The 22,019-nt window shown below is 41.1% G+C and overlaps 1 protein-coding gene across 4 annotated transcripts in view; it reads left to right on the forward strand.

The window, feature by feature from the left end:
• Positions 1 to 22,019, forward strand: part of AGBL4 (ATP/GTP binding protein like 4) — a 1,783,169-nt gene that overhangs the window by 1,642,030 nt on the left and 119,120 nt on the right. The gene's annotated exons all lie outside the window — the stretch shown is intronic.

A 22,019-nucleotide genomic window follows, 5' to 3' on the forward strand; every position in this document is an offset into this window, starting at 1 on the left:
AAGTATGCGTGGAGGGGGTGAACCTGTTCCCAGAGATGATGGCCTGCTATTCCAGAAGAAAGAAGGAAAACTGGGCAGACAGGACAATGGGTATCCATACCAAGTTTCCTCTTAGGGGAAAGATCTTATCTGTAAGAAATAGAAGACATTGGGGTTTTGTAGATACCTTTGAGAAGGAAAGAAGACCACAATCATTCTATTCTTTCTCTGAAGAACTATAAGAAAAAGGGCAAGACAGACCTTTTCCAGGTAGGGGACAAGAGGTGAGGCCTATAGAGAAATGAATGGAACTTTTTAACAATTAGAGCTGCCTGAGGATGGAGTGGGTGTGGGAGCTTTTCCTTACTTAAAGTGTTCAACTCGAAGCTAAATGGCACTGACAAAATTGGCATAGAGGAGACTAAATTGTTTGGAAGACATTATGATGAAATTACATCTGAGTCCCTTCCAACTTTGATGACTGTGATTTTATGACCCCTTGACTGTCATCAGGTGATGGATGTTGATTGCCAAGACAGCACAGGTTTCAGGGTTGTAGTACTTCAGAGATGCACCCATGTAACTCATTCTACTTGCTCTTTTTAAAGATGCCAATAGAAATATCCTGAATTAAAGAACAACATATATATATATATATACATACATATCAGACAGAAACTTGTACTTAAAAACAAATGGATATATTAGAGCAAGGATCCTTGGGTGCAATGTGGTTATCCAGGTTATGAAACTCAACTATTAATTTGACACTCCTTTGTGAACTTTGCTTTCCTGGGTCCCTTAACAGCATCCACCTGCTGTGTCGGGGCTTGTGTAGCCATAGCTCTAGTGTATTCGCTCCCTTTTCCAATTTGTCCTTTCTGTCTATAAAGGAATGTGTTAACTATGCTCATCAAATCTCTTTATTGCCTTGAACCCTCGATGCCATCCCAATCAGCTTTTCTTGAAGAGAGAAACTGCTTCTGATTTTTTCAGGAACTCTTTGTAGTCTGCTGGGTCCTGTCCTCCTCCCAGACTCTACATTGACTGCAGATTCCCTCACAGAATCAGATGCCTAGTTCTTTTGCTAACTCCTTTTTAAAGAGACCAGCCCCTACATTTTTTTTCTGATCGGACTGATAGTAGATATTCAATGATTGTTTGTTGAATTGGATTGTATTGAACATGGCAAATCCTAATATGCCAAATGTAATATGGTCTTATAAACCACACAAAACAGTTATTCTCAGAGGGGAAAATGAGGCATGGTGAAAGAATAAAACCAGGAGGAGTGATAGAGTGGGTGCCATTGAACAAAGTGGTGTTTTAGATGAATCCCTTAGGAGAGAACTAGTGGGTGGGAGGAAGGGTTTGAGGTTGTTAAAAAGGAAGAGGCTTCAGCCAGCCATTGCCATCATCAGTGAGAAGTTACTGATCTGCTCACAAACAACCGGGCACTCAGCCATGTTACAAAACATAGATTAGGAAAGACAGAGATATACAGATATTAGGAAAATCTTTGTGTCCATAAATAGATTGATCATCAGCTGGTTGGATCTTAATAAGTGCACCATGGATGCTGAGCTAGATGTGTCAGTCATTTTCTCGCTGAAGGTCCACCTTCCTTCTGCCACAAGCAAGGACATCGAGCACTGACATAGGAGTCCAGCTGACCAGGAAGAGGGTCCCAGCTCCTCCCTCCTTCCCTTCCTCTCTTCCTCCTTTCATCTCTCCTTTCCCAATTCTTTGCCTCATTCTTTCCTTCCTTCTTTCCACAAATATTTTTAAGTGTTTTCTATATATTGAGTGCTGGAGTTCTAAGAGTAAACAAAACCATAGCCTTTGCAATCTATTGAGAAAATACACACTCAACAAGGAAAGCTGATAAATACAGATTTACAAATTGTGCCAGGAGTTACAAAAACAAAGCACAAAGTGTGATGTATAGGTAAGGTCTCAGTCTTCCTGGGGCAGTTCTGATTTATATCTTGTCCTGGAGTATTTATTAAAGTGCCCCTTTCACTCTTAAAAATGTCCTGGTTTCAATAATAAATTATATTATCTCTCTACTTATAAGGTATGTGAACCTACATAGCACAGTACCTAGTGTGTAACAAGTCCTCATCAAACATTATTTGATGCAATCCAGATTAAATTTCAGGTGTCACTGTGACCAGTTGCAAACGCTGTAGTGCCCCAAAGCATTGCCCCTAATAGCTTTAAAGGTGTTTCTCTCCTGACTGTTACTGTCAAAGACATAATCATAATCACTCTACCCAGTGCCATCTGAACTGCTAGGACACTTTCTGGAATTGTTTCAAAATGCTCACAGCCTCCCTACCTCCATCTGAGTGGCCTTCTGCACGCAGAATCAGTAAGCAGAGAAGCTGCAAGACAGCCTGAGTGCTGTTTCTCACTGAACTCCATCTATATGCCATGTCCAGTACTGGGCACTGGGAGTACACAGAGCTGGTGCTCACAGCCCGGTAGAAACAGGCATTTATAGAGATGTTGTTATAGGTGCATCTATGGATGGAGACAGCAGGTGTAGGGGCCCATAGAAGAAGCCCAAAACAAGAGGTAACACCTGATGATTCATGAAGGCTGTACAGAGCAGGAAGGGCTTTCCAGGTAGAGGAAGCAGCATGTGCATCTACCTCAAGAAGGAGGCATACTCAGAAGACTGCAAGTTGTTCAGGATGGCTGGCACTTGGGGCAGAGAGTTGGAAAAGGAGGGGGGGGGAGTATGATATATGGAGCAATTGGGACTTTATTCTTTTGGGAACACAGAGCCACTGAATGTTTGGCAGGAGAGTAACAGGATCAGATTTGCATTTCAGAAACCTTTAATGACTGTTAGGAGGATGGGTGCCAGGAGGAAGACATGAGAGTCTTAGTGACTGTGGCTGAAGGGAGATGGAAGAGTCTTGGATGATACCCAAGGCTTTGGCTTAGACAGTGGGGTGGGTGGTAGTGCCCTTCCTAAGATGGGAACCCAGGAAAACCAGCAAGACGGGAACCCAGGAAGAACAGAAAATATGGAAACAAAGAACTCATTCGCTTTAGATAGCCTCAGTTAGAAGCTGAGCAGGAGCGATATGTCCAGTCTACACTTTCGGTCTCCTGCAACAAGCCCTTCCATGTCCTTCTAACCTGGTAAAAAAGAAAAAAAAAGAAAAAAAAAATGCCTAATGTCCTAGTATGAGGGCATTTACTTCAAAGGCTGCTTTCCTAGCCCTGTGCTCACCTAGTTATTAACTCTCTCAGGGACACTGGATATTAAATGATGATCTCAACAAAGGAGTGCTTAACCCAGAGGACTACAGTGGATCTCCAATATCAGAAGGTGTTTCCTGGTCCACTCCCATGATAACTCCCTGCGGACAGCACGGCCCTTGTTTACCAGGTGTGACTGGGAGTCTCCCGGGGCCAGGTCTGGCTGACTGACCTTGGAGTCCCCAGGGCCCAGCAGGCACCTGACTTTGAGCAGGTGTTGAACATGAATGTTTGATGAATGCTGTGTGGATGAAGCAAACCCAAAGCCTGGGTGGTTTCATTTTAAAAGACTCTCTTGGTGAAGAGGAGCAACTGAACCGCAAACCCCACCACAATCTCACCTTCCCCTTGGCGGGAGTGGTGGTTAGCTGTTAGTACCCCAGAAAAACATATTCTTAAATTTAATCCATTCCTGTGGGTGCCCCAGGACAGATTACACCCATAATGGATTTTGATGAGATTTTGTACTAAGCTTTGTTTTTTAAAGGACTTAAGGCTTTTGGGATATTGTGATGGAATTAATGTATTTTGCATACAGAAAGAACATGTCTTTTGGGGTCCAGAAGATGGAGTGTGATGGTTTGAAGTTATATGAACCACAGAAGAACATGTTCTTAAATTTAATTCATTCCTATGGGTTACTGTAAGTGAGACTTGTGATGAAGTTACTTTGGTTAAGAAGGTGTGACCCACCTCAATCAGGATGGGTCTTAACCCTGTTACTGGAGTCCTTTCTAAGCAGAGTGAAATTCAGACAAAGAAAGAGAAAGCCACAGGAAGCAAGAGGCTGGACACAGAACGCAGAAGAGAAGGGAGAAACCAGGATATGCCACCATGTGCCTTGCCATGTGACACAGGAGCCAAGGTTGCCAGCTGTCAGTCCCAGAATGCCACAGTCTTTGAGGAGAAGCATTGCCTTGATGATGCCTTGATTTGGATTTTCTTTTAGCCTCAAAACCGTAAGCTAATAAATTCCCATTGTTTAAGCCAACCCATTTCATGGTGTTTTCTTGAGCAGCCTAGGAAACTAAAACAGAGGGTATCCTGATTCTGCTGTCACCATCATTGTGCCCTGCTTTAATTAAGTCTCTGGTAAGTGAACACAAACCCTCTCCTGGGTTCCCCTGCAATCTCCTGCAATTTTCCTAAACCCCCAGGATTAGAACCTGAAATGGCATCACCTACTCTCACTCTTACGGTACAGGTTTCTGATTTTCTTTACTAACTTGCTCCAACCCTAGATTCAATACCCACCCCATTTTACCCACCACTGAAATTAGCTTTCTCTAGCCACCAAGGGCCAGATCCCCAGACCCTTTGCCTTCCCAGTACCTAATCTGTTCCCAGCATCCAAACACCTCCTGTTCAGAAGCTGCTTTTAGACATTTTGCTACTTTAGGTGGTAGTTAAGACCAGGAGAGCTAGGTTCCAACTCCTTTCTACATCAAGGTCTCTCCTTCCCTTCTGCTTTTAGGTCTGAGAGCTCAACCTCTTCCCTAGGTAATTAGCACTAGAAATGACATCACCTTTCAGGTGAGAGCTCACTCCCTACCACGGGAGTTTGCTTTTAACCTGACATCCATACCATAGATTATGGCGGTGGCTTCACATCACACAATATGCCGCACAACCAGAGTCGTTCACACAGAAAACCAGACACAGGGCCCTCCTCTCATACCTTTGTCCAGATGTGATGTTAAAAAGCTAAGCCCATTTGTAGATGAACTTCCTAGGACCATCCATCTGTAACTCTACTAGCACTATGTACCATGAGACACATGCAGAGAAGTGTTTGGTAGAGCTAAATAAAAAGCAGCTGTTGCTTTCAAATTCTGTGTGAATGCAACACACACTTCTCAACACTGTCAACACCATCATGTGCAAGACCCTCAGGTAACCTCTGGGGTTACAGAAATTAATGGGACAGGATTCCAGTCCAGGAGGAGCTCATAATCTGATGGGAAGTTCAGACTCATATGAACAATATTTATTCAAGATATCCAGGAAGTATGCATAATAGAGGAGCAAATGGAGTGTTTTGGGAAGGTGGGGCTGGAGAAGATGAATCCAGTGGAGGAGGAGGATGATCCAAGGAAGTTTTGTTGAGGAATTTGCATTTATATTGAGCCTTTAGGAATGTGTACTACTTCAACAAGTATCTATGGTATGGAGGTGGTTACTGGGAAGGGGAGAGGGCATTCTAGGAAAAACTGAGCAATAGAATGCAAGTGGGAGACCTCACCTGCTTAGATAGGTGTGTAGGATTTATGACGGGGCCACGAGGAGGCAGGGTGAGAGGCAGATGTGAGGAAGTACGTGGAAGAGTTTGAATACTGGGCCAAGGAAACTGGCCCTTCTCACTAAAAATCAGTCTCAGGCCCTCTTTTAAATTGATTTTTAATTGAATTAAGTATCATCACTGTTAAAAAAAAATCAAGGCAATGGAACAAAGTGCAGCTTATCAGGAATATTCTGGCACACACCCCCTCTCAATCTTGAGAATCAGTGTAGTCAGTGGAGAGCCATCAAAGATAGTTGAGGAAGACAGAGAGATGTCAATGAATAGCAGTTCCATCCACTCAGTCTCCCAATCTAGAAACCCTAGAGTCCTTCTAAAATTTGAAACCAACTAGGTCTTTCTTCCCTGCCTAAAACCTTCAGTGACTCCCCATTACCTTTGGGATAAAGGCCAATGCTTCTTTGCCTGCTATTCAAGGACATGTCCTATTCATTTCTCAACTCTCAGCACCTAGTACAGAACGTGGTACACTAGAGAATATTATGTTCAATGATGAATGAACAGAAGGATAAAGAATATATGCTTTAGAAAATTAATAAGTGTGCAGTTTGTAGGATGGATGAAAGGAATTAAGACCAGTAGGAAGAAGAGAGAAAAACCAGCTAGGAGCTTGTTGCAGTAGTCCAAGTGAAGGACAATGAGGTCTGAACTCAAGGGTGGCAAGGGCTGTTTATAAGAAGAATCCACAGGATCTGACTGTGGGAGGTGCATGGGTCTCCTCCTGCTCTCTGCTTTGCATGCTGAGTCCCCCAGAGCCCAACGGTAGCTTCTTTGAGAGATTTTTGTGTTCTGGGGGTGATTCTCCCACCCTTTTTAGAGGATAAAGGCCCTCCTCAGCTGCTGCCTATGTTGCTATAACAACATGGCTGCAGCTCTTTTAGACAGATACGTTTCCTTAAATCATTTAAGGAAAATTAGCTGCCATAACAACACAGAACAGCTTTTAAAATAGAGCAACACAGGGTTGGGTTGTTTTTTTTTTTTTTCTCTCCTTGCCTCCTGTAGTCCTCAAGATAAGCTGCTCTCTTTCTGTCAAGTAAATAAATAAATTATAACACATTTACTTGACAAACAGAGCAGTTGGTGACATGAAATAAAAATCAGAACCAGCACTCCTTCACACCAACACATGAAACACACATATACACACACACACACACCATAACATAAAAATATGCAAAAAATGCATACATTCACATACATAAAGCAGAAAAATACATATGCATAAAACATAAAAATGATAAATAAAAAAAGACACCCAGAGAAGCACATACACATAATCATACAAAGAATGGATACATAAACACACAGCCAAGCACACAGTTTCAGCACTCAATTAATATTGTGCACTCTGAGGAAATGGCTCATGAGATCTGTCCCTAAGATGAGCATGGGGTTCACTGGGTCACCAGGCTGGAAGGAGGCCCTAAGATGCCAAATCCTCATTAGAGACCCGACGGAAGCTGCATGATCATACCTGACAACCTTTTCCTTTGCTGGAAGAAGGGGTACACTGACCTTGGGAAGGTCTGGGGGTGAAGGTAGAATACTGGTGGAGCCCTGACTCCCATCCCACATACACACCTAGAGGTAAACTAGGAAAGCAGGAGTCCACAGCCATGGCATTTGGGTGGGATAATTCTTTAACCCCATGGCAGTGCCACCCCAGGTGAAAACCACCTTTCGAGGGCATTTTAACACTGTCTCACTGAGGCCTCAGGAACTCTGGAATCTGGACTGTGTTTCATCCCCATGTCTATGACTTTATTATCCTGGGGGTTTCCTGCAGGGAGCAGCTGAAACTATGTGGGCTTTCCTTCATGGCAGTAGGAGAGGCTAGGAGCCCTAACTCCCTTGCCGGAAGAGCTAAACTACTAACTTGCCTTGTGCCCTTAGGCAAGTCTCTTCCCCGCTCTGGGCCCTACATGTACATTGTAGGGGTTGAAAGATGTCTCCAAAGGGGCCTTCTAGCTCTGCGTCATCTTGGACTGTCTGATGGTTATAGTGCATGATCCACTGATGGTCAAGATTTCCATGACAAGGCACAAAAGTCCTGGTGGCTGCCAGGGAAGAGGAGCCTGGACTGAATGTCTATGAATGTGCTTAGCACATATCAGACACTCAATAGGTGTTAGTTCCCTAAGCCACAGTGTGCCCAACTATAAAAGAGAAGAGCAATCCCTGACCTGCCTCTCTCACAAGTTGCAGAGATTCAAGGTATACGAATGAAAAACATTTTATAAAGGTGAGGGGGGATTATTGTTAAGGGTGTAGACCGCCCTGAGGTGGGGTGGAGAGGGATGTCCTGTTGACCTGTCCAGAGGACAGCCAGTTGCTGGGAGATTCGTGCAGGATGGAGTAAATGCACTCACACCACGACCACACATCACACTCTAAGGTCTATGCAAATATTTTTCCACCTCTGCTAACATGGTCCAAGAAATCAGCAAATAGCCACTGAGGGGTAAGGACCTATAGGGGAATAGACACTTTTAGTAGATATAATATTGTATAGGGGGCTCTGAGAACATAGGCTGCTTTAGGTTCATGAAATTTTTACAGTGTTTCCTACAACAGTTTGAGATGGTTTATGAAACTTTAAGGAATTTCAAGAGAGATCATTATTTTTCTAAAGGGCAACTACTACAACCTGTGATAAAACACATGGTTTTTTTAAACTCTCTAGATGATAACTTTGACTCTCTTGGAGAAAGCAGGGTAGAAAGATGGATTTCTTGCTTCAGAGTAATATTCCTGTCAAGCTGGTTTCACCCTTCAATTTTTCTAACATCTTTTCATCCTGAAAGACTCTGGGTACTTCTTAAACACTGACTAGATACATACTGTTTTAACTGCATGGGGTTCAAGCAAAGCTTTTAGAAGGTTCCCTTTGAGCCAGGTCAATAAAACTCTCTCTGTCTCAGTTCTCTCTCTGTAAAAATGGGGTTAACAATGCCTACCTCTTGGGATTTCTGTCAGGATTAGATAATGTGTATATAATTAACCTTCAATAGTAGGTGCATGAAAAATGGAGATAGTATTCGTTTATGCATTAGGCAGGAAAGAAGAAATCCTCCAACACCTGGAATTAACAGCTGAACAAGGTTTCAAAGAATGGATAGGTATTTGCTGAGTGGTTAAAGAGGATGAAGAGTATTCCAAACCAAAGGCAAACTAAGTCATTCTCCAAATCTTGCTTTCCCTAAACACTTTGCCCCACGGTGAGCTTTCGTGTCTTTGTTCTTCTGTAACTATTAATAGACTTTGCATCTTTCATTCTAGTGGTTTATCCTATAAACATTAATAGAGTGTTTTGCATGTGCTTGGTGCTATAGTACCATCTCCTGTGGCAGTAGGTTCTGTTTTCTCAATTAAATTGCTAACTCCTCCAGTGCAAAGAATCTGACGTCAACTCCCTGCCACACTGGACAGGACCAGGCACTCAGGGGTAGCTCACTGAGAACCTCTTGAGCCATTGATTGATTAAAACACAGAATCTCCAGAAGGGTGTTCCCTATAGGCATCCACAGAGCTTGGACACCCCCTGGTTAAAGCACATGTCATGCAGTGTTTTAGTGATGGTTTTCCTGTCTGCCACCTTTCGCCTGTGTGCTTCTCAAGGTCAGGAGCTCTGACTTTTTCATCTTGTGTCTCTATTACCTGACAGAGTCCAACACTTAGTAGGCTTTCAGTGAGTGCTTGGGGAAATCTTGGTAGCTACCTCAAGCAACGTATTGTTTCCCAGCAAGATGGCACTGAGACATCCTGGAGAAAAGCCATTGTTCTCAACTCACAAACCTCTCCCATTCTCTCACATACTATTGGATTTCCATGGACTCATCTTTTATTTTGTCTCTGCTCATCCTCTGTCACAAAGAACTCCCATGAATGGGTTATTTTCTTGGGTTCACAAATTCTGAAATTCTGGAATATTGGAACCCAGACATGTAGGATCTCCATCACAGACCTGCAACTTCTAAAATTCTTCTCTTTACTCCCTTTCTGCTGTCAATGTCTATTCCACTTAACCCTGATTTCTAAGTTAGACCATTTGCTTTCCCAGTTTCCCTATCCTATGATCACCCAATTTTCCGAGCCACAATATGTTTAAAGGGATCTCTAGGTGCAGTAGCCTGACACCCCTGAAATAACCTCTTTCCAGGTACCCAACCATTCCAGTTTTTCTTTCTTTCTATTTCACCTCCAGGCTATCTCTTCCAGGAGCTTTTCAAATTAACCTACCTCATCCATTTCTCCCCCATCCAGCATACTCCTCCCCTTTTGAGCCCCTGTCCTGAGCAGGTTAAAGTATGCATACAACCTGCTACCCCATCAGGACTTTAGCTGAGCAGGCCTATGGTAGAATAGGTTACATTTTAGGGTGTTTTGTGTTCAACATGTGTGGAATTTCTCCGGGAGTTATTTTTGGTTGTTGCTGTAGGGAGGCTCTTGAGCCTAGGAAGAATTCATGCTGGTACATCAAATAGCATATTGCATTTCAGAAATTGGCCTTAGCCATGGGAAATCAAGTAAGCCAGATGCCTAATTAGTCCATTATTTACCGTGGTGGAGAGAGCTGAATTCTGATGAAAAAAGACCAGACTAATCACTGCTTCTAGCAAGAACTGAACTGTTTAACCTTTCATCAAGAATCCCCACCCCACCCCTACCCCTGTACTCCCAAAGTACTAATGCCCAATGCCCAGCTACCCGCATTCTAGTCCTAGTGTCTGGCTGTGAGATATCTTATCAGCCTGGGCACAGCCTGGCCTTCCAGCCAATGAGCCATGAACTTTCCACTCAGCAAGGTCATTCCAGGCTTACGCTGCTTGCTTTCACTTCAAGGTCAGTAAAGTCTATAGACAAATATTAACATCCCTTTAACCTTCAAAAGAAGAAATCATTCATTTATTCATCCATTCAACAAACACTTTCTGAACCCAGACCCTATACACCACAATACAAAGGCAAATAAGAAATGATCCCTTCCCCAAGAAACTAATAATCTAGGATAGAGCAGTGGTTTTCAAACTGTGTTCAGAAAAAATGCAAGGAGTCTAGGGAAACCCTCACACAGGGTTCCTCTCCATTTTAACCAGAGCAGTGTAATTTCGTGGTTAAGAGCTTAGGCTCAGGCCCAGGTATAAATCCCAATTCAACACTCAATAGCTGTCCTACCTCGGGCAGGTTGCTTAACCTTGATAAGCTTCCGTTTCCTCATTTTAAGAGGTTCTTGTGAGGATGAAATGAAGTGATGCATGTGACTTGCATAAGGCACCATGCCAGGCACATAATGTATTCTCAAAAAATGTTAAATATCATTAGTGTAAGGCATATGTTTGCATAAAGGATTCCTTGACCATAGAAAGTTTGCAAACCCCTGGTCTGGAGCTCCAGACCAAGTAAATCAATGATTGTAGAACAGGGTGGTAAACGTTATCATAGGGAAGGACCATGCAGGAAAAGCAGGGTCATCTGAACTGGACTTGGGGTCAGTCAAGGCTTGGAGAGGTGACCTCTGAGATGAGTTTTTAAGGAAGAATAGGAGATAAAGCCTGGGGGAAAGCGAAGGGAATAGGCATTACGGGCAGAGGGAACAGCTTGTGTGAAGACGCAGATATTTAACAGTTGACTGTACTTGGAATTACAAGGAGTTTGGTATGGCTGGCCTGGGAGGAGCAAGGGTGGAAGGAGCAGGAGGTTGGCTGAACGGGAGGCAAAGACCAGTCACAGGGAGCCCTGTGGGCTACCTGTATTAGTCAGCACTTAAAATTAACAGTCACACTACTCCAGGAAGCTTGAACTTGATCCTGAAGGCCATGGGGAACCACACTTCAGGGATCAGGAAGACACAAAATTCAAGAGAGAAAAAGAGGTTACTCTGAGTTTTGGGGGTTTACATTATACCTGTGTATTTGTAGCTTTGAGCCAGCAATTGCAGTACTAGAAACCTAGACTGAAGAAATAATCTGAAGCGTGAATAAGGATTTATGCAAAAAAAAAAAAAAAAAAAAATTCATAACATCATTTTTTATAAATAGAGAAAAATCTAAATGCCTAAGTGGGAAATTGATTAAGTGAATCATGACACATTCATATAATGGATATTTATGAAGAGTTTATAATATTGTGAAAATGCTTATGCTATAGTTTTAAGTGAAAAAAGCAGAAGACAAAGTTGACTATGTATTGTATGTTAAAGATCTATAACACAACTAGGTTTAAAACACACACAAAAAGAATAGATGTAAATACATTAGATACTAATAGTGTACTTCTGGGCAATAGAGTCCCCCACCCTCACCCCACCCTGCTCTTTTATATTTCCCAGCAATTTTCTACAAGTATTTCTCACAAGTTTATAATTGGAAAGAGAATTCTAGGTGGAGGCTTTGATTTCAGTAACTTGGCCACCTAGTTATAAAGAGAGACCTTATTTTATAAAGCAGAACCAAACTCAAAGTCAATTGCTTGGTTCTAGATCACCCCCTTTACTAAGAACCTTGTGAAGCCAATTCAGCCCACCTTACAGAGGACAATATAGTCATCTATGCCTCTATCTCTCTAACTAACTGTCCTTCCGTTTATCCTTCCCTCCTTCCATCCATCTTATCTCTAACCCTCTCTATTCAAACTCCTTTTATTACAGAAGGCATCCCATATCCAAGCTTCTAACATCCTAGAAAGTCTACTAACTCCTCCCACTCTTTTTAAGCATAATAGGGATTTCCCTCCTCCCTTCCCCAAAGCAAACCACAAGTTTTGTTTTTCTTTCTACCTTTGTCCTTCCCCAGTCTGCTGAGTGAGTCTCTGACCTTCAAGCACTAGCCTGGTCAGCCAGAAGTTCTGGAGGTAGATTATGTAATCTCCTAGGGATTAGGAACAAGGACTCCGGAGTCAAATTGCCTTCAGCCTCCAATTCTGGGTGGATTTTACAGTTTAACATCCAGAGGGTGAAAGGATTTCCATCTTTCCCAGGAGTTGGGTATGTGTGCTCATGCATGTTGGGGCAATTCGGCTGTAATCCCTAAAAGCTGACAACAGGGATTGTTCCAAGGTGAACCAATACCAGTTAACACAATCCACCAAAAACCCCAGGGACGATTCCAGACCCAGGGGAGGCCTGGGGCGTGGCTTCCCCCTCAGAGGCTCTGGGAAGCTGGCTCCCCTGAAGAGCAAGGACCAGGCAGGCAGAGTTTGAAAGCTGAGGAATCTAAGGCTCAGAGTGAATGACCCCTCCCCTGACCATCATCTTTCCTTATCACATTGATCTCAAGGGTGTGTTTTCTCTACTCAACTGTGAACTCCTTGAGGGATAAAACAGCTTAGTCACCTCTGCATTCTCTTTCACAGAGCACAGTGTCTGACATATCAGTAAAATGGCAGTTTGAATAAAGGAAAAAAGGAAAAGTGCTTAGGACCTGCAATGTCATACAATTAACCGTAGTAGCCAGACTGGAAAAGGAAGCCCAATGGGCCTGACTCCAAGGCCCATGGCCCCAGGGCAGAGGAAGGTGAGAACTTTCCAGGGGCAAAGCAGCCAGCCAGAGGCTCAACATTTCTCAGGAGTTTTCTATTTTATCTTTAAAAGACTTGTCAATGGCCAACCTAGGAAAGCAGAATTGTTTATTATGCTTTTTCTTTAGTGTGATGACACCTTTTAAGAGCAAAAATTCAGAACTACCCCCATTATCCTTAGGCTAAATTAACATTATAAATGTATACTTCAGGTTTATTCCATTACTTTGGGCATCCTGCTCCCCCCAGTCCTGTAAGGAATCCCTCAGTTTGAGAAGTCCAGAATGAATGCCATAGATTGAACACACAGGTAAATTAGGAGCCGAGTGAGGCAGGCTAATTCTAATGTGGTCAAGAATGTTTGGGTCTTAGAACGTTTCCTATTTACCCACAGATTGCAGGCACAGCCCGAGAGCATACACATCCCTGTCTTCTCCTGCTTTGGCCTCTTTAGACTCAGAATTAATAACTTAACTTAAGCCTTCTGGGTTTCAGAGCTCACTTTGCCCTGGATTTGGAACCAGAAATCTTCAGAGCTGGAAGAAACTGAAAAGGTGCTCCAACCTACCCTTTATCACATAGAACACTGAAGCCAAGGGCAGGGAAAAGCCTCGCCCAAGGTCACACAGTGAGACAGTGAGAGAGCAGGGACTCGAAACCAGGTTCCCATGACTATCAGACTTGGATCACATGCACACTAGGCTCTGGGGATGAGTTACTAGTACATAGGTCTTATAATTATTTTCACTAATACGTCACAGAAATGTATAGTTTTTCAGAACATATTCATATTTAAGCCTTCCTTTCACCCTCATTGCAACATTATGAGGTAGGGATTATTGTTTTATTTTACAGATGGGGAAACTGAGGTTTACAGTTATTAAGTAACTTTCTCAAGGGACAGAGTCAGTGTTCAAACAGTTCTTCTACTGCAGGAGGCCCCTAGTCCAGCCCAGAGCTGAGCATACAGATTGAAGAAGCAGAGGAAGGGAGGAATGACAGGTGCAGGTCAGAGAACCATCACTATTCCCCACCCCCAAGCACACACCTTTCCCCTTTAACAAAGTACCCAAATTCGGGGTCCCCTCACAGGTCACCAAGCCTTTCCAAAATGCTTCAAAGGGAATAAAGAGTGGCATTGATGAAGGTTCAGGAGAGGCAGAGGGTCCTGAGGGTCCAAGCCATGGTCAGGGCCAGAATGAGTTAAGTCCTGTGGAATGAGGGGCCAGCTGGTGAAAGGTACGATGAATCCCCATGAGAAGAGCAGGGGAGGGATGGCAGTTAAGGCAAGAGTTATAACATGAGCAAAGGCATAAGAGGAGAAGAATGGCAGGAAAGAGGTGGGTTGGGTGGGGTAGAGTCCCTTTGAGGAAGAAACGGGTTAAAAAAAAAAAAAAAGGAGATTCTAAAGACCCTCTGAATATCAGGCTGAGATATTTATTTGGGTTTCATCATTTTGGCCAAAGGGAACTGTTGGAGGTTTGTGGGCAGAGAAAGGGCAGAACGACAAGCATTAGCTCTGATTATGCAATCAGCACCAGCGTTTAGACCGCAAAACGGTGACCCTTTAATCTGACAGCCTGCTTTGGTATAATTTGTCAAAAATGACAAAATGTCTCATTTTGCTGCAGTTCATTTTGACCTTTCTTAATAGTAGAAAGTTAATTTCAGAAGGGAAATAAATGTATTAGTGTTGTCACAGTCATAAAAAGATGAATTCTGTACTGTCAAGCTATTTTTTTTAACGAATCCATCATGCTGTAAAATGGTTGCCTTCCAATACCCAGCATCTTCCCAACTCCCTCACTCCCTCTCTCCCTCCCTCCACTATCTTACCTCCATTCTTTCCCTCCCTCACTCCTTTCATCTGCCAGGTACTATGATGTGCTCTGGGATACAGAGATAAAAGGCATGGTCCCTGCTCTAAGGCAAGTCACCCTTTAGTGGAGAAGACAAAAAAGAAAAAACAGCCATTGTAGGTGTGTCTAAATGCCACAAAAGAGAAAAGGACCAAGGAGTGCACACAGAAAGATATCTTGAACCTGCAGAGGGAAAGGCCTCCTGTTAAATTCAGAAACTGTGCCCTATAGTAGCATGAGTTAAGAATCTATGATTGCAGGAAAAGTTACTAGGTGGAGTCTAAAGGTTTGGGTTCTGGCCCCATCTCTGAAGTATAATAGTTACTAGATAGTGAGTACCCAGTCCATGTTAAGTATTCCAAACACATGTTTCCGTTTAACCCTCATGTCTTTATCAGGTGGGTCTTATTATTCCCCTTTTTTCAGATGAGGAAAAGGAGTCTTGGAGAGATGAAGTAATTTGGCCCACTGGTTACATGTGTTAACTATAGGGTTGCCTCCAAAACACAGCTGCTTGCAAAATACTGTGTTTCATCTCCAGCTAGCTATAAAGAATTATCCTTCTTTATTACTACATGATATACTATTTTCAACTATACTATACCAACCATACTATATTTCCCAAGGTCACACAACTAGGGAATTCCAGCTCTTTCCTCTCTCTGGACCTTTGTTCCTCATTAGTTCAATGAAGAGGATGGACCAGTTCTGACCTTCTTGGATTGTGGAAAATTCCCAGGATATGAGGGCATGATGTAACCCAATGTTTCTCAAACTTTAATGTGCAAAAATCCTGGGATTCTTATTAAAATGAAAGTTATGATGAGTAAGTCTGCAGTGGGGTCTGAGGATCTGCATTTCTAAACAACTCCCAGGTAATGCCAATGTTGCTGCTTCAAGAGAGCCATTTTGAGCTTCATGGGGTGTAATTTATGGTAGAAGCAAATGTTTGGATCCAGGGTACACCCACTGAGGATGCGGGTTTAAGATGGCTGAGAGAAAAGCAACTAATATTTCTCCTTACCCTAAGTGTGTATTGCAGTCTTACTCAGATTTGGTAAGTGGAGTTCTGGGTTCATTTTCTTACTTTAAATTTTTATTGCTTTGAGTTTAAAACCGGTAATTCACCTAAGAGATTATAAGGAAGAAAATTGAACTTTCAAGGTTTTGCAGAATTTTTTTTTCCTCTGATCACAGCTTTTTAATTCTAATGTTTCCCCTATAGCCTAGATTTCTCAGATGGTTACAGCAACAACTCTAACTGCCTCTTCTCCCTCCTCAAATCTGGATGTGGGTGGGGAGGGCAGCTTCTTCCCCAAATGAACCAGCAAACCCATGAATTCTCAAAACCCTTTGGGGCTCCCCATTTCATACAGGATTAAGAACCCCCAGCTTGGTATTCTAAGCTCCAGGCTCATTTCTCTGCACTCTTTTGCATGAAATGTTTACTCTTATCCTAATTGCTGGCTTCTTTTTTTCCCAAAAGCCTATTTGGCCTACACACATTCACTCTGCCACCTTTGTTGCATTCATGCCCGTAGCTGCCCTTTCACCCATACACACACTCCCCTTCAATTGGACCATTATTCTTCCCCTCTCGTGTCCTCCCCTCTATATAGCATTCAGGTTTGTCTCTATGCTACTGCCTCCAGGAAGCCTTCTGTCATTGTCGCAGCTGCAAATAAGCACGTAGGCTTTATTTCCCTCCAATTAGATTTTTTAAGTAGTTTAATTCTGATAATAATTTTGATATCTGTTAGGTAGGTTCATTCCCGTTTTTAATATGACCCAAAAGAGACATTAGGATTCCAACCTGGATCTGTTGAACTCTGAAATCTTGATTTCTTCCCAACACCCTGCAGTCTCCCTCCTTTGCCCTCATCTAGCACTTTATTTGTATGTCTCTTATGGTGTCTTCAATATGCTTACTTGTTTTAGAGCTACTTTTCTCTTTTGCTGAGGGAAGAAAATATTACTGTTGGGTTAAGAGGATAGGGTAGAGAGAACAACCTGAAAGACTGCTGGATATTAAAAGTGGAGGGAATGCTGCTGGGGTAATGCAAGTAGGACAATAAGGGACATTTTGCACACCTCTTTTCAATGACAAAGCATATAATAGAGGCTTTTACAGTCTGCAAAAAGCCTCCCCTAGGTTATCTCATTTGATTCTCAAAATTAGCTTCTTTGTGCTACCATTTTGATGTATTCCTATGATTATCTTTCAAGCCAGTAAGGACTAATAAGTTAGAGGCAATAAAATCATAGAATGTCAGAGCCAGAAGGAAAGTGAAAAATTCTTGTTAGGTCTCTTCAATTTACAAATGAGAAAACTTATGCCAGAGGAAAGAGACTTCCCCAAGGTCATACCTAGTGATTTGGCATTTATTGCATCTTTTTCCTTAGCATTCTCTATTTCAGAAATAGGTGGTTCTGGGTGAATGTGTATTTTAGTTAATGCCAATAGTCCTTCATGTGGCAGAAGTACAAGAAAGAAACTGCAATTCCCTGATTCATCTTCATCTCTCTGTTAACAGAGACGGCTTCAAGTAGCTTATTTTCACTGGAGGTCTCAAGATTACCAAGGGACTCCTGGGCTAGATAATGGGGGAATGCAAGACCTCGGAAAGCTAAACATTTGACACATGTTTTTTTCTCATGTGACTTCTCAATCCCTTCTCTAATTTTTTCTTAAATATTTATTACTTAAAATTAAAACACCCACAAATAAACATATGCTTCACAGCATGAACTCATAAACATTGTACAATTGGAGGCAATTTTGAGCATAAGAAAAATAAAAACATTTCTTAAAGAAACTGTGCTGTATTAGCTTCTGCTGTGGTAGCAAACAATCTCAATAGCTCAGTAACTCTTATCAGCAAACATTTATTTCATACCCGTATTACATGAGGGCCGTGAGTCAGCCCTACCTCTGCTGGGCTCTGCTGGGCTTTGCTGGGCTCCACATATCTTCTCGTCTAGGGCCCAGGTTGAAGCAGAACCACAAGAGAGCCCAAGACAAACCATACAATCACAAGGGAGATTGCCATGCAGCGGTAGCAAATATCATGACTCCTCTCATCTCTTGGCCAAACATGTTCTTGGACAAATAAAGTGACAATAGATTTATAACCTTACTACAGGGAGGAGAAAATAATTGGTAACAATGATTTGCTCAACCATAATTGCCTTGTTGCACCTCAAAATTTGACTTTAGGGAGGTCACTTGCCTTCTTTGGACTCCAGTTTCTGATCTTTAAAACGAGGAAATTGGTTTAGGGAAGCAAATTAATGTATTAGAAAGAACATGGGCTTTAGAATCAGATATATCTGAGTTTGTACCAGAAATCAGCTGTGTGATCTTAGGTAAGTTACTGACCTCTCTCAATTTTCTTATGTTTCTGTCTAAAATTCAAGTTTGTAAATTAAAAGAGCCTCAATGACTTCAAATTCTTGGTGTTTCTCATAATCTCAGTGTTATTTTTAACCTTAGAAAGATCTTTTATGAAATAATATTTCTGTAACATTTTAAAGATATAATTCCTTTAAGTTCTATTAAATTCAAGAATATTTAATTAAATGCCTTTTTAATTAGGTTAATTAGGAACCTTTATAATATAGTCTGTCTTTTTTTTAATTAGAGAAGTTGTAGGTTTACAGAAAAAGCATGCAGAAAAAATGCTTCCCATGTATCACCCTATTATTAACACCTTGCCTTGATGTAAAACATTTGTTACAATTGATAAAAGCATATTTTCATAACTGTACTACTAACTATAGTCCATGGTTTACTTTAGGATTGACAGTGTTGTGCTATTCCATGAATTTTTTTTTAAATCTAGTTCCATATATACAGCCTAATATTTCCCCTTTTAACCACATCAGATATATATTTCAGTGCATTAATTATGCTTACAATTTGTTGTGCTACCATCACAACAATCTATTACCAAAACATTTCCATTGTTCCAAACAGAAACTCTGTACACTTGAAGACTTAGCTTCCCATTCCCTATCCCCATCCCATCCCCTGGTAATATATATTCTAGATTCTGACTCTATGAATTTGCTTATTCTAATTATTTCATATCAGTGGAATCATACAATATTTGTACTTTTGTGTCTGACATTTCATTTAACATGATGTAGTCAAGATTCATCCATGTTGTAGCATGCATCAGGACTTTATTCCTTCTAACAGATTAATAATATTCCATCATATGTATATGCCACATTTTGTTTATCCATTCCTCTCTAAATGGACACTTGGGTTGCTTCCATCATTTGGCAATTGTGAATAATGCCGCTAAGAACTTCACTGTGCAAATCTGTTTGAGTCCCTGCTTTCAATTCTTTTGGGTATATACCTAGAAGTGGGATTGCCATGTCATATGGTAATTCTACACTTAACTTTCAGAGGAACTGCCAGACTGTCTTCCACAGCAGCTGCACCATTTTACATTCCCACCAACAATGAATGAGTGTTCCTATTTCTCCACGTCCTCTCCAACACTTGTATTTTCTGCTGCTTTAATAGTAGCCTTTCTAGGAGGTGTGAAAAGTTATCTCCTTGAGGTTTTGACTTGCATTTCCCTATTGGCTAATGATGTTGAGCACCTTTTCATGTGCTTTTTAGTCATTTGTTTATCTTCTTTGGAGAAATGTCTATCCAAGTCTTTTGCCCATTTGTTAGTTGGGTTGTTTTCTTTTTGTTGTTGAGTTGAAGGATTTCTTTATATATTCTAGATATTAAACCCTTATTGGATATGTGTTTCCAAATATTTTCTCCCATTTTGTAGGAGATAAAATCCTTTGAGGAATGAAAGTTTTTCATTTTGATGAGGTCTAATTTATCTATTTTTTCTTTTGTTGCTTGTGCTTTGGTTATAAAATCTAAAACCGTTTCCTAAAAAGGGTCCTGAAAATGCTTCCCTATGTTTTCTTCTAGGAGTTTTATAGTTCTGTCTCTTACATTTAGGTCTTTGATCCATTTTGAGTTGATTTTTGTATATGGTGTGAGGTAGGGCCCACCTTCATTCTTTGCAAACAGAGATCCAGTTTTCCAGCACTATTTGTTGAAGAGACTATTCTTTCCCAATTGAATGGTCTTTATCCCCTTGTCAAAAATCAGTGGGCTACTCTCTCTCCAGCTAAGCCAACTTGGCAGGTGAAGTCACTGCCCTCCCCCCTACATGGGATCTGACACCCAGGGGTGTAAATCTCCCTGGCAACATGTAATATGACTCCAGAGGAGGAGTCTAGACCTGGCATCGTGGGATGGAGAACATCTTCTTGACCAAAAGGGGGATGTGAAATGAAACGAAATAAAGTTTCAGTGGCTGAGAGCTTCCAAAAGGAGCCGAGAGGTCACTGGTGGGCACTCTTATGCACAATATAGATAACCCGTTTTAGCGTCTAATGAATTGGAATAGCTACCACTAAATACCTGAAACTATCAAACTACAACCCAGAACCCTTGAATCTTGAAGATGATTGTATAACAATGTAGCTTATGAGGGGTGACAATGTGATTGGGAAAGCCATATGGACCACACTCCCCTTTGTCCAGTGTATGGATGGATGAGTAGAAAAATGGGGGCAAAAAAAAAAAAAAAAAAGGCACCCAGTGTTCTTTTTTACTTTAGTTGTTCTTTTTCACTTTAATTTTTATTCTTATTATTTTTGTGTGTCTGGTAATTAAAAGGTTCAAAAATTAATTTTGGTGAATGCACAATTATATAATGGTACTGTGAACAATGGAATGTACGCTTTGTATGACTGCATGGTATGTGAATAAATCTCAATAGAATTGAATTAAAAAAAAATCAGTGGGCCATAAATGTGAAGGTTGATGACTAAGCTCTCAGTTCTATACCATTGGTCTTTATGTCTACCCTTTTGAAAATTCCATGCTGTTTTAATTACTGTGGCTTTGTAATAAGTTTTAAGATTGGAAAATGTGAGTCTTCCTACTTTGTTCTTTTAAAAGGTGGTTTTGGTCCTTCCATGTAAATTTGATGATTAGCTTTTCTATTTCTACAAAGAAGGATGTTGGGATTTTTATATAGATTGTATTGAATCTGTAAATTGCTTTGAGTAGAAGACATAGTAATGATATTTAGCCTTCCAATCCATGAACACAGTGTGTCCTTTCATTTATTTAGGTCTTTTTTATTTCTGTTGGCAATGTTTTATACTTTTCTGTGTACAAGTACTTTAAATCCTTGTTTAGATTTATTCTTAGATATTTGATTATATTAGTTGCCATTATAAATGGAATTTTTTCTTGATTTCTTTCTAAAATTGTTCACTACTAGTATATAGAAACACTACTGATTTTTTGGTGTTGGACTTGTATTCTCCCACTTTGCTGAATTCATTTATTAGCTCTAGGAGTTTTGTTGTAGATTTTTCAGGATTTTCTGTATGTATATAGGATCATATAATCTGCAAATAGGGAAAGTATGATTTCTTCCTTTCTTGCCTTTTATTTCTGTTTCTTGCCTAATTTCTTGGACTAGAACTTCCAGTACAGTGTTGAATAGCAGTGGTGACAGTGGGCATCCTTGTCTTGTTCCTGATCTTAGAGGGAGCTTTCAGATTTTCACCATTAAGTATAATGTTAGTGGTGTGTTTTTCATACATGCCCTTCATCAGGTTGAGAAGTTTCCTTCTACTCCTAGTTTTCTAAGGGTTTTTATTCAAGAAATGCTGGATTTTGTAAAATTCCTTTTCTGCATCAATTGAGATGATCATGTATTTTTTTCCTTCATTCTGTTAATGTGATGTATTACATTTATTGATTTGCTTATGTTGAACCACCTTTGCATACCTGGGATAAATCCCATTAGATCGTGCTGTACAATTCTTTTAATGTGCTGTTGAATTCAGTTTGCTAGCACTTTGTTGAGGATTTTTGCCTCTGTATTCATAAGGGATATTGGTTGGTGTGTTTTTGTGTGTGTGTATGAGTGTGTGATATCTTTATCTGGCTTTGGTATGAGGGTGATGTTGGCCTCATAGAGTGAATTAAGGATTATGCCTTCCTTTTCAATTTTTTGGAAGTGTTTGAGCAGGATTGGTGTTAA

This window comes from Choloepus didactylus, chromosome 2, assembly GCF_015220235.1.
Source record: "Choloepus didactylus isolate mChoDid1 chromosome 2, mChoDid1.pri, whole genome shotgun sequence".
In the NCBI taxonomy this organism is placed as follows: Eukaryota; Metazoa; Chordata; class Mammalia; order Pilosa; family Megalonychidae; genus Choloepus; species Choloepus didactylus.